At 34.7% G+C, this 11,309-nt stretch overlaps 1 long non-coding RNA gene across 1 annotated transcript in view; it reads left to right on the forward strand.

The window, feature by feature from the left end:
• Nucleotides 1–5,521, forward strand: part of LOC137859987 (uncharacterized) — a 69,400-nt gene extending 63,879 nt beyond the window's left edge. Inside the window, exons 3-4 of the long non-coding RNA XR_011098703.1 lie at nucleotides 3,761–3,809; nucleotides 5,108–5,521. This is a non-coding gene — a long non-coding RNA (uncharacterized lncRNA). The remainder of the gene's footprint in view (nucleotides 1–3,760; nucleotides 3,810–5,107) is intronic.
• The last annotated feature ends 5,788 nt before the right edge of the window (nucleotides 5,522–11,309 follow it).

Raw genomic sequence — 11,309 nt, forward strand, 5'->3', positions numbered from 1 at the left:
TTTAGAACAAGCTGGAGTTTTTAATTCTATGGATTTACTTAGCAGCCAGGACACTTGGACTTTAGGTACTAAAACCCCTTGAGTGAAGAGATTTTTGTTGCGAGAACTTACAACTGCATTTAAGACTTACCATATTTTAGGCTACTTGATGGTTAAGAAATTGTAGACACTATTTTTTTCTGACATGTTTACTGGAGAATAAATGAGTAACGGAAGAGTTTATATCTATCAAAAAAAAAAAAAAAAAAACTTGCAAAAATTCCACCTTATATATGAAATGCTTTACCTTGTCATATTTACATTAAGCAATACTACTATGGACATTTATGAAATCAAAAGTATATATTTATACAATTTCTGGGTAAAACAGCCATATAATAATTATTTTAAAATAATTTTATATGAGCAGCAAAGCTGAAAGTACATCTGCAAGACTTATATTGCCAAGATTCAACCATACCTTTTACTTCTAAGTTTTACAAACATTATCTAAACACTATCTGCAGATATGTGCTAAACATGTTAAACATGCTAAATTATTAAATTTCCCTCTGTACAAATTTATGAAGAAATAAAGGAATATAAAGTTGCCCTTTTTACTGTGTATCAGCATGTAGAGTCATAAATAGTGATAACTATTATGTCAGGGAATGAGCCACAGAATATACAGAGATCTTTGAAGCAGAAATTAGAGACAGGGACCAATAAATTGAGACAATAATATTTGGGAGCTTTGTCAAAGACACAAGATGACACAAGGAAGACTAGATGATCCTGATTAGGGGTAGGAAGGGAAACAATACTCTCTTGAATTAATCAGCATGTTACACTTGTGATTAATTGTATATAAGAAAGCAGCAAAGAGGAGGCTTCACAAAGGAAGGACATTCGGGCATTGAGCTTGACAGCAATATGTTTTGTTTTGAAGGATATCTATTTAATGGCTTTCAGCATAAAAGACAAATGCAAAAGACTATGAAAGTAATTAATAAAATGCAGATATATACAAAACCTGGCAAGCTGTAGATAAGGAATACAATGAAGACTGGAATCCTTAGGTCGCTGATGGATGGGCCAGGGAAGGAGCTTCCCATGCACAGCCTTGCAGAACTTCAGCCAGAACAAAATAACTGACTAAAAAGAGAGAAACAAGTTAATTATAATTGTCATAGGAAAAAGCAAACTGAAGGGATTTTTTGAGAGGATGGTAGGAATTTGCAGAGTTTTTTGAAGAAGAGACAAAGGTGTGGAAAATGGGAAAATAGCACTAGGGTGTAATCAAAATGGAAAGAAAAGGAAAAAAAATAAAATGGTTAAAAGTTTCTTATTACATATAAGCAAACTGATAACTAGGTGCATGTTTGGTCTGTGGGCACAATGCTGAAAGGATCACAGAATCAGCTGATGGAGAGATCACAGATCCACACCAGTTACCAGAGAGATCTATTATGTGGGATAGTATGGAGGTGTAGGGTTTGCTTATGGGCTATAAACCTGATGTGCCACTAAGTAGGAGCAAGATATAAGATATTGTTATGTTTGCATGAGCATCACTTTTGTCTGAAAAGGTACTGCTCTTTGTGTTGCTCTGTTGGTATGTTGGGGCTATGTGTTCATTCTCACTACTGATTGGACCTAGAACCAGGAAGCACTGCTGCCTGGCTTTATCAGTCTGGGAAAGAAGCAAGCTCTGTGTCTAAGGGCCCATGGGCTCTAGGTTAGCAAGATGGGAAGGAGAATTTCCCTTGATCCTGAAGTGCCATGAATTCACCTTCCTTGAACAAATGGGAGAAAGTGTTGTCATTTGCATGTTTAAAAATATACTTTCTTTATGCGAAGGTACTGTCAATCTAAACAGATTTGCACTTTAAACATGATTTTAAACAGACACCTACACATACAAAGTGCATACAAACGTGCTGCTTTTGCAAAAAGGCCTAAAACTGTTCATTTACAAGGCAGGACATATACTTTCCAGCAAAGGCATAATAAACATTTACATTGCTTTATCAAGTAAATGTTATGGAAAACAAAATAACTTTCTAGTAACATATTAAACCTCAACTAAAATCAGTGAAAAACTTTTACGTACTCTTCATCATTCTGCATCAAGATAGACATAGACACACCAATATGCCACAAAGATTTTCTTCAAGCTAACCAGCTAATGAGACAGAGCTGGTTAGCATAACTGCTGGGGGAGACATCATCCATACAACATTTCTAGTTCAATTTTGCAGATTTGAAGAGCTTGGAATCTTAAAACTGTAACTTGTGAGATGTTATTTAAGCTTGGTTTCTGAAGCTATTAATGGTTTGTGGAAAATAATAATGCAAAGAAGGAGAAATACTTCAATATTAAGAGGAATACTATTTGTTATTATTCCTTTGACTGTGGCACTGATTTCTCCATCCTTTTACTCTTCTCACTGTACTCTCTTGGGAAAGAAGTGGGGGGAAGGAATGAACAGAGGTGATGACCTGTTAAAATGAATGCTTTCAATTCATTTAATTTATAGTAGGTTCCATAAAAACTAAGCATTTAAAATACAGAATATGATACTAATACAACTGATAATTTGAAATTTATTCATGATATCATTTTTAGTAGATACTAAAAACTGGGCTACTCTTATGCTTATCACTGAGTTTTCTCAGTGGATTTTGCTGTGTGTGATGACAATGAATGGGAGAGCTGCTATACAGGTGACTTGTCAAAACTGCAGTCCTTGGAACACTGATAAAGACAAGGAAAGCTAAGTCTGACAGATTATGCTGTATTGAAGAGACCATTAAATAGTGGAAATGAGACAAGGTTTCTAGCTCTAATAGAAGGTGAAAGTGAAAATGGAATTGCCTTTAGTTTCAAGTAATTATCAAGGTTATATTAAGGATGCTAAGCTCTTAATGGTTTGGTAGGCAACAACAAAATTCCAAACTGCCTAGAACAATAAAAAATGTGGACCTCATTATTTCCACATATATTTATATGTGGAATATTAGTATATCTTTGATTTCCTAGAATCACTAAAGGAAGGAAATGGGGAGGAACCTGTATAGATCATCTGGTAACTGCCAGCTCAAAGCAGGGAAAGCTAGAGGAGGCTGACAAATAATATGACAAAGTTTACATCTCTGACTAGTTAATATGAAATGCACAGTCCCAGCATTTGTGGTATATAGTGTTTTTATTTTGGTATATAGTGTATTTATTGAGGAATGGATGAGCTGGAAGGATACCCCATTTTGGATTGAATTTGACAAGCAATATTGTTTTAAATATTTTTTCATGACACTTTCAAAATTGACTTTTCAGTTTAATTTATAATGACATATTGCACATTAGGCAATTAATATAATGAAAAAATGGACCTTAAATAATGTCGGATCATTTTCAGCTTGATGCAAATCAACTTCTTTTACTTCTTTTACCAGAAAGCATCAAAACACTTACTTTGATCAAAGCTTATCCTCATTCTTCCACCCATCACACACTTTTTCCAATATATTAATTATTTAGTGATATCTGCTCTCAACTTAATACTTCTCCTCTCCTCTCCTCTCCTCTCCTCTCTCTTTTTTTTTCTCTTTTATTTGACTATAATTTTGACTATAGTTACTGTAATTGGATCAAAGAAGTAACACCCTGCATGATCTTGCTGTTCAGTCTAATCAGCCAGGCTTTCAAAGAAGGGAGGCTTTACTTTTATTTTTATTTTTATTTTTTTTTACTTATTTTTTTTACTTATATGATTTACAGCTGCTGTTTTCAGAGAGGAGCTACTGGCAATATAACAGCTTATTACAAGGTAATAAGGATTTGATATAATCTGAGTTAGTGTTTTTAAAAATCTTCAGAATTTTTTTCCACTTTATCTCTGCTGCATGTATCCAAAATGTTTTAGATAATTGAACTAGTCATACTGTTTCACTGCACATTTCTAGCACATCTGTTTCTACCCAGCCTCATGATGTTTCATTGAAATTATTGATAGCTAAAGAGCAACACAGTTCTGAAAGATAATATTCAATCACCTGAACTGCAAAATCATGGATGTGATACTATATACCCAGTCATGCGTTGGAAAAGTGCTGGGAATTAAAAGAGAATAATTGCTCCTATGAAGTTAAATCAAAAGAATGTTGTAAGCATTGTATTGGATTTAGACATCTTGCAAAACAGTTGTATGCAGGACTCCTTTTTAAAAATGATGGTTAAATTAATTGCTTATCTATTCCTATTTGTGGGTTTCCACCTCTATGTTATATTTAAACTAATTAAGTTTTTCTCCAATGCCAGAAACAATTCAAAGTAGACAATTTACAAGTCTGAGTTTGACAGCATATCAGGGATTTTGTGTGGAAGCACTGTTGAACAACATGCTGTTTAGTGTAATCTAAACAGATGCTTTCAAAGAAATACATGGTCCTAATGGAGGGTTATAATGCTATCATACTAGACACTATCATACTATCCTGTTGTATAGAATATTTTGTATAAGAAATGCATATTACCTTAAAATAAATAATTAATAAAATAAAACAGCACATCTAATTGTTTAGATTAGTTTTGCATTTAGAGATAAACAAGATATGATATGCTAAAGTTTCATTGATTCCTGAAATATGCAGGGAAATTAAAAGAAATACATGATTAAAAAATCTGCGTGTATTACTTTCAGTGTTAAGATTTTCTCATGGAAATGAACTTTATTTTCTTATTTGTTCTGATTTAAAATATAATAACATTTCATAGAAACTTATCATCTTCTCTAAAAAAATCTTTGTTAGAAGATTAATAAAAATATTTTTTCCAAAATTAAAGTTCTGTCTTTACACATATCTGGTACAGATAATATATACAAATAATAAAGGATATTTTAAATTATATGTACACTATAAAGAGTACAACATTATATAAGAATGTAATGAAAGGACTTTTATTTTTATTTATTTTACTTATCTTTATTCTTGTTTACCTATTTATATTTTAATAATATATATATGTATATTATAAATATATATGTATATATTATATTTATATACCTATATGTTTTGTTTTTATTTTTATTTTTACTTTTTTTTTTTTTATTTTGGGTTTTGGGAGGAGCTGCTGCCTGTGGGGGACCTATGTTGGAGCAGTTTGTTCCTGAAGGATGGACCCTGTGGTATGGACCCATGTTGGAGCAGGGGTGGAGAGTGACCAAGAAGGAGCTGCGGAGACAAAGTACTATGGACTGATCGCAGCCCCCATTCTCCCATTCCCCTGCACCACTTAGGGGGAGGAGGTGGAAGAGGGTGGATGGGGAGAAGGTGTTTTTATTTTCTTTCCTTTGTTTATCATTTCTCTAGCTTGTTAGAAACAGACTATAAATCTTACTGTCTCCTTACTCTGAGTCTGTTTTGCCCATCACAATAATAGTTGAATGATCTCCCCATCCTTATCTCAACCCTTGGGCCCTTTTCATCATATTTTCTCCCCCTTTTCCCTTGAGGAGGGGGAAAGAGCAGCTGAAGTGGAGCTCAGCTACCCACCCAAGTAAAACTACTACAGTCATTGCAACAGGTTTATATGTAATGCATAAGTCATCGACACTAGACATGAACAATCTTAAAATAATCTGTTTCTAAATACAGTACCTGGTCCACCTGTCTGGAGGCATATATACTTCTGGGTTCTAGAAGATGGAGTAGAATGACTGACGTAGCAAACAATTATTTCATCAATTGTGCTATAGCAGCCAGCTAAAAAAAAAAAAAAAAAAAAAAAAAAAAAAAAAAAAAAAAAAAAAAAAGGCAACAAATGAACAAACAAAGGCAAAAAAAAAAAAAATTATCCAATATGTTTCTTGGAGGAAAAGAAAAAAAATCAGTGAATAGGCATTTTAAGAATTAGTTCAACTATTGACTTTTATATATACCTACCATTATGGGTCTACTGTAGCTAATAAGATCGATATCAGTGGGCTCAGACTTCCTTGGACAGTTGTTTCAGAGGCCTGGTTGCTGATATGACTGTCAAAAATGTGCTGAACAACTTGATGCAGTCAGGTGTAGGTGAAAATCAGTTTACGAACAGAAGCTGGTTTTGCTGCACATCAACTTGGTTTTGCTACTCAACAAAAGATTTTCTTTGGTGAGAGTGTGTGTGTCCTACCCTGAAGACCTATTTCAAAGGCTTTCTTTTCTCTATTTTGTGTGGGGAATATATTTTTGCCAGTCCCACCTCCCACTTACCTGAGAGCAAGGTCAAGGTTGAATTACTGTTTTGTGGTAATATCCTGGTGCTGGTGCTACTTGGCAGTATGATGTAAAATTCATCTTTTTTTTTTTTTTCCACTCAGCTCCAAATACTAAGTATTGCTGAGGGATATTTTACATCCAATAAATAAATTTCTGAAGTCAGTCATAACATTTTACTGAAAGCTGTTTCTTTCTTCCCCTTCCTTTCACAGTGTATATCTCTATAATTTTGTCATCTCTCTCCCCATCAGTGTTTGCATTTTAAAACCCTTCAAAAACATCACCTTGACAGATGTGTGACTGTAGTCTATTTACGTGGAACATGGGTATCTGATCTCACTGTTTCAACTACTATGAAAATTTAATCTGCTCTTAACCTTTCTCAAATACTCTTTTTGTTCTAGAAACCCTCACTTAAACCCCCTGTTTCTAAGCATATGCACAGTTTCTTTACCTAAAAAGCAACCTCCCTCTACATAATATTACAAGTCTGTAGTCATGTACGAACTGTGGTTATAGCTCTTCATGAACCCACAACTGCAGAAAGAGGTGATGTGCTCAAAGTCTTGGTTTGGAGCACCCTTTTAAAACACCTTTTTAAACACTAGAATATTTCAGGATCTGTTTTGCTTTTCTGAATCATAGCCCAGGTATATTTGGGAAAATTGTCATCATTCAGATGTGTTTACTGTCTTCAGGGCATCTGGAAAACAGCTACACAACAACTACTGGACTGGGAGAGCATGGGAATTGATGGAAATGCAAACCCGTGACGGACATGCAGGGGAAGAGGAGCCTGTGCTAGTACCCAGGGTGACTGGTGAGTTTGCTTGTGCTTATGCACACTGGGAGTGTTATGGGTGTGTGTAAACCAGCCCATGTCCCTGCCAGCCCCAGAGGAGGAGGGGATGTGGTTGTCAGTGTGGGTGTGTGATGTGCATCTTGTGCATGGCTGGTGGCAACAGCAGCACCTTGGCTGTAGCAGTCTGTGTAAATGGCCATATCAGTGTCCTGTGTGGGTATCTCTGGGATGTGTGATCAGCTTTGATACCAGCTGAACCTGCAGAGGGGAAAGTGGCTGCTGCATCCCCCAGCCTGGGTAGAGACCCTGGGCACCCCAGCAGCTGGATAGTGCAGGCCTGGGCCAGAGCAACTGGAGGAGGAAGACATGCTCTGGGCAACCCTTAATAAAAACTAATATCAGGAAATAATTATATTTCTAACATTGATTTCTATAGGGTGTTTAAGTCAAATCTGTATTATTTTGTTTTAAAGGAGATAGAAAATAAAGGAAACAAACCAAAACACACAATTTTTCTAGTGAGTGTTATATTTGGATAATAAATGTTGTTTTTATTTTGCTACTGCACCCTGTTCTTACATATTTCCCTGAACTTTTAGTACTTATGTGTATATAATTAGGGAAAATCCAATTGGGATGTTGTAGAACTTCCAGTACCAGTCCTCCAGTACCTAAAGGTGGCCTACGAGAAAGCTGGAAAGGAACTCCTTGTCAGGGAATGTAGTGACAGGAAAAGGAGTAATGGCTTTTAAAGAGGGTAGATTTAGATTAGATATGAGGAAGAACTTCTTCACTATGACAGTGGTAAGGCACTGGCACAGGCTGTCCAAAGAATCTGTGGATGTTCCATCCCTGGAAGTGTTCAAGGCCAGTCTTGGGGGGCGCTTTGAGTGACCTGGTCTACTGGGAGGTGTCCCTGTTCATGGCAGAGGGGGTGGAATTAGATGATCTTTAAGTTCACTTCCAACCCAAACCCAATTAATATGAATCATTCTATGATTCTTCACCTTATAGTGAAGACTTTCTTCTGAATATCTAATCTAAACCTACCCTTTTTAGTTTAAATCCATTACTCCTTGTCCTATCACTACACTCCCTGACAAAGAATCCCTCCACAGCTCTCTTGTAGTCCCTCTTTCTTGCCCTTTTCTTATATTTTCCACTAGGTATCTGCTTTGCCCACTACTGAAAAGCAGATGCAATTCTCAGTTACCACTGATATGATGCACTATAGCTATTTTTATATTTGTTGGGGAGGTTCAGTGTGAAACTGTTTCTTAAATTTACTTTGTAAAACAGTTTTTCAAAAGGTTTCTTGCAGTAACTCTCTGTAGGCATTCAGCTGAAAGTCATTATTTCTGTTTTAAAGAAGAAAGTTTAGCAACCCATCTTGGCCAACAGAAACCCACAGTCTTGAAGCGTTTCTCAGAGCTCAAAGATCTGAGTTGTGAGTTGGTTGATGCCTCATGCCTATCTCATGCTCAGGCATGATAATATCCTTAATAATATGCTTTAACTTTTATTTAACCAAAACTTGATGATTTTGTAGGTGCTTTCCAACTGAACTACCCTAATTCTACTTCTAAATAATTCTCTTTCTAGTTTTAGTTCTAGTTCTATTTCATTCTAATTCTAATTCTAATTCTAATTCTAATTCTAATTCTAATTCTAATTCTAATTCTAATTCTAATTAATTCTAATTTCTAATTCTAATTCTAATTCTAAAATTCTAAAATTCTAATTCAATTAATTCTAATTCTAAAATTCTAATTATAATGTATTGGCTGTTGATGGCAAGGTTTTAGTAGCAGAGGATATTTAGGTTTGGCCCTCTGTGAAAATATATTTAAGAAAGGGAAAGATGCTGCAAAGACAACAAGGAGTGAAGGAAAAAAAAATAGGGAGAAACAACTCTTCAAAAGATCTCACTGCAAAGATCTCCCTGCAGCCAGTGGAAGGAACCACGGTGGAGCAGGTATCTACACTGCAGCTTGTGGAGATGACTAACAAGAAATCTGGTCTGTAAAAAAAACATGCTGGAACAGCCCATGGAGAGGACCCATACTTGAGTAGTCTTGAAGGACTGCAGCTATTTGGAATGACCCATGCTGGAGCAAGGAAAAAAGATATAACTTATAAAACAATGTCAGAATCTTACAGATCACAGAATTTAAGCATGTAGGATTTATTCTTTTTTACTTTTCCAGGCTTGCAAGTAAATGTAAACTGTACTAAATTTTAAACATGATTGGTAAAAATTTTCTGCATTCATTTGAATTTAAAAACTGAGAGGAAAAAAGATACTTCAAAAGAAGGGGAAAGAATCATAATGCAATTCAGTTGTCTTCTTAGGGGAAATTATTTGACAAGAATAGGAGTACTTGAAACAACCTTAGGGGAAGCTCTACAAGAGTTAAATAAATAAATGGCTTAATGCTATAGTTTTAGGAATGACTATTATCTTCCTTTCTTCTTGTTCTTCTTGTTCTTGTTCTTGTTCTTCTTCTTCTTCTTCTTCTTCTTCTTCTTCTTCTTCTTCTTCTTCTTCTTCTTCTTCTTCATTGCTTTCCTGTAATTTTTTTACTCAGTATTATTTAAACAAGAGCTATTAAAAGAACAGGTCCAGCTGTTTCCTTGGTTGTATTTACTGTTCATTTTAATTTATTGCTAGCTATGAGGCAAACATATCAATGTTTAATTATCTGCCTAGTACAAAAGACAGTTCTATAACTAGCTGAACTTAATAGAGAGAAACTGTTGATTTAACCATTGCTTTATTATTTTAATACAGCTATTTTAGCTATTTTAATAGTAATGGAATAGATGTTTAAATATGAATGATTCATTCCTGCCTTACAGTTAATTTGGTATAAGGTCCCTGATGAATTCACTATTATTGCACTAAGTAAAACAAAAATATCCAAGGAAAAAATAAACTACACATTCTAAATGAAAAGAGGCATCCACTTCTTCCACTTGTTTTCTACAGAGAAGGTAAGGCAAATCTCAAAATATCAAATATCAACCTGTCTTCCTCTACTTATTGTTTATTGCATTGAATTCTATTGGCTAAGATTTTTCTCCAATGTATTATGTAGATATTTCTCCCAGAATACCAAAGGTATTCTGGGTTAAGACAAATGCAATTATATTTTCATTCTTTTGAATAGAAAATATAAGAAGGTGTGTTGAACATTAACATCCAATGATGTACAAGTATAGTTAACTCTGTGGGATCTTCTGTTTAGAATCCAAGTACAAAGGTACTTGGTAGTATCATTAATTTCTTACAGACCTGTAGGAAAAAGGGAGTAAAATGAGGAGAGGAATGATAGAAGACCCAAAACCATGAAGAAAAGTTACAGAAGTTAGAAAGGTTTCTAAAAATAATAATAATAATAATAATAATAATAATAATAATAATAATAATAATAAAATGTTTTCAAGAAGATATCAAATCCATTTGGTTGCACAGAGGAGTCCACCTAGATCTCAAAAAACAAGCAAAAATATCTACAAACTTTTTTGCAACTTGTTCCAATGCTTAATTAACACCAATAATATATTTTTTTTCCATATACACAGTTGAAATATAATCTTCATCAATTTATGTCCATTTTCTCTTGTTCTCATCACTGTAAAGTCAGGTTCTGTTTTCTCAGTAACATCCTCATAAGCACTGGAAGATTGATGATCCCACCATCAGCACCCATAATTGACTTCTGTCCAGGCTGAATAAGCTACACTCCCTTGGCTTCTCCTTAGAGGGCAAGTTATCCAGCTCCTGATGTTTCTGCTGAACTTACCTGTTTATCAACATTTTTGTTTACTGTGTCTGTGTTTGAGTGAAAACTGGACATAATGTTCAACATACAGAATAACAGGTGTTGAGGAAAGACCTCTAAGTAATTGATTCCCTCAAATCCAGTCAAGTTTGTTGTTAGCCTTCTTACTAATGTTACATCTTACTTACTAGGCATATCACTACATCTCCACATGTGACCCTATTATTTGCATTCTCATTCTCTTACAAGATTTTTCTGAAAAAAAAAAATATATATATATATATATCTCTGGTCTGTCCTGATGAAGATATATAAATACCTTTGAACAATGTCTAATCCCAAGCATTATATTTAGCATTGTTTTTCCAGGTCTTCCGGGGTAATTTAGAGTTACATCATGGCGCAATTCTTAGTAATATTTGCTTTTGATGGTGTTGCATACTTCTCCATACATCCCCAACCACAAAGATTGCTAGTAG

The sequence above is a fragment of the Anas acuta genome, chromosome 8, assembly GCF_963932015.1.
Source record: "Anas acuta chromosome 8, bAnaAcu1.1, whole genome shotgun sequence".
NCBI lineage: Eukaryota > Metazoa > Chordata > Aves > Anseriformes > Anatidae > Anas > Anas acuta.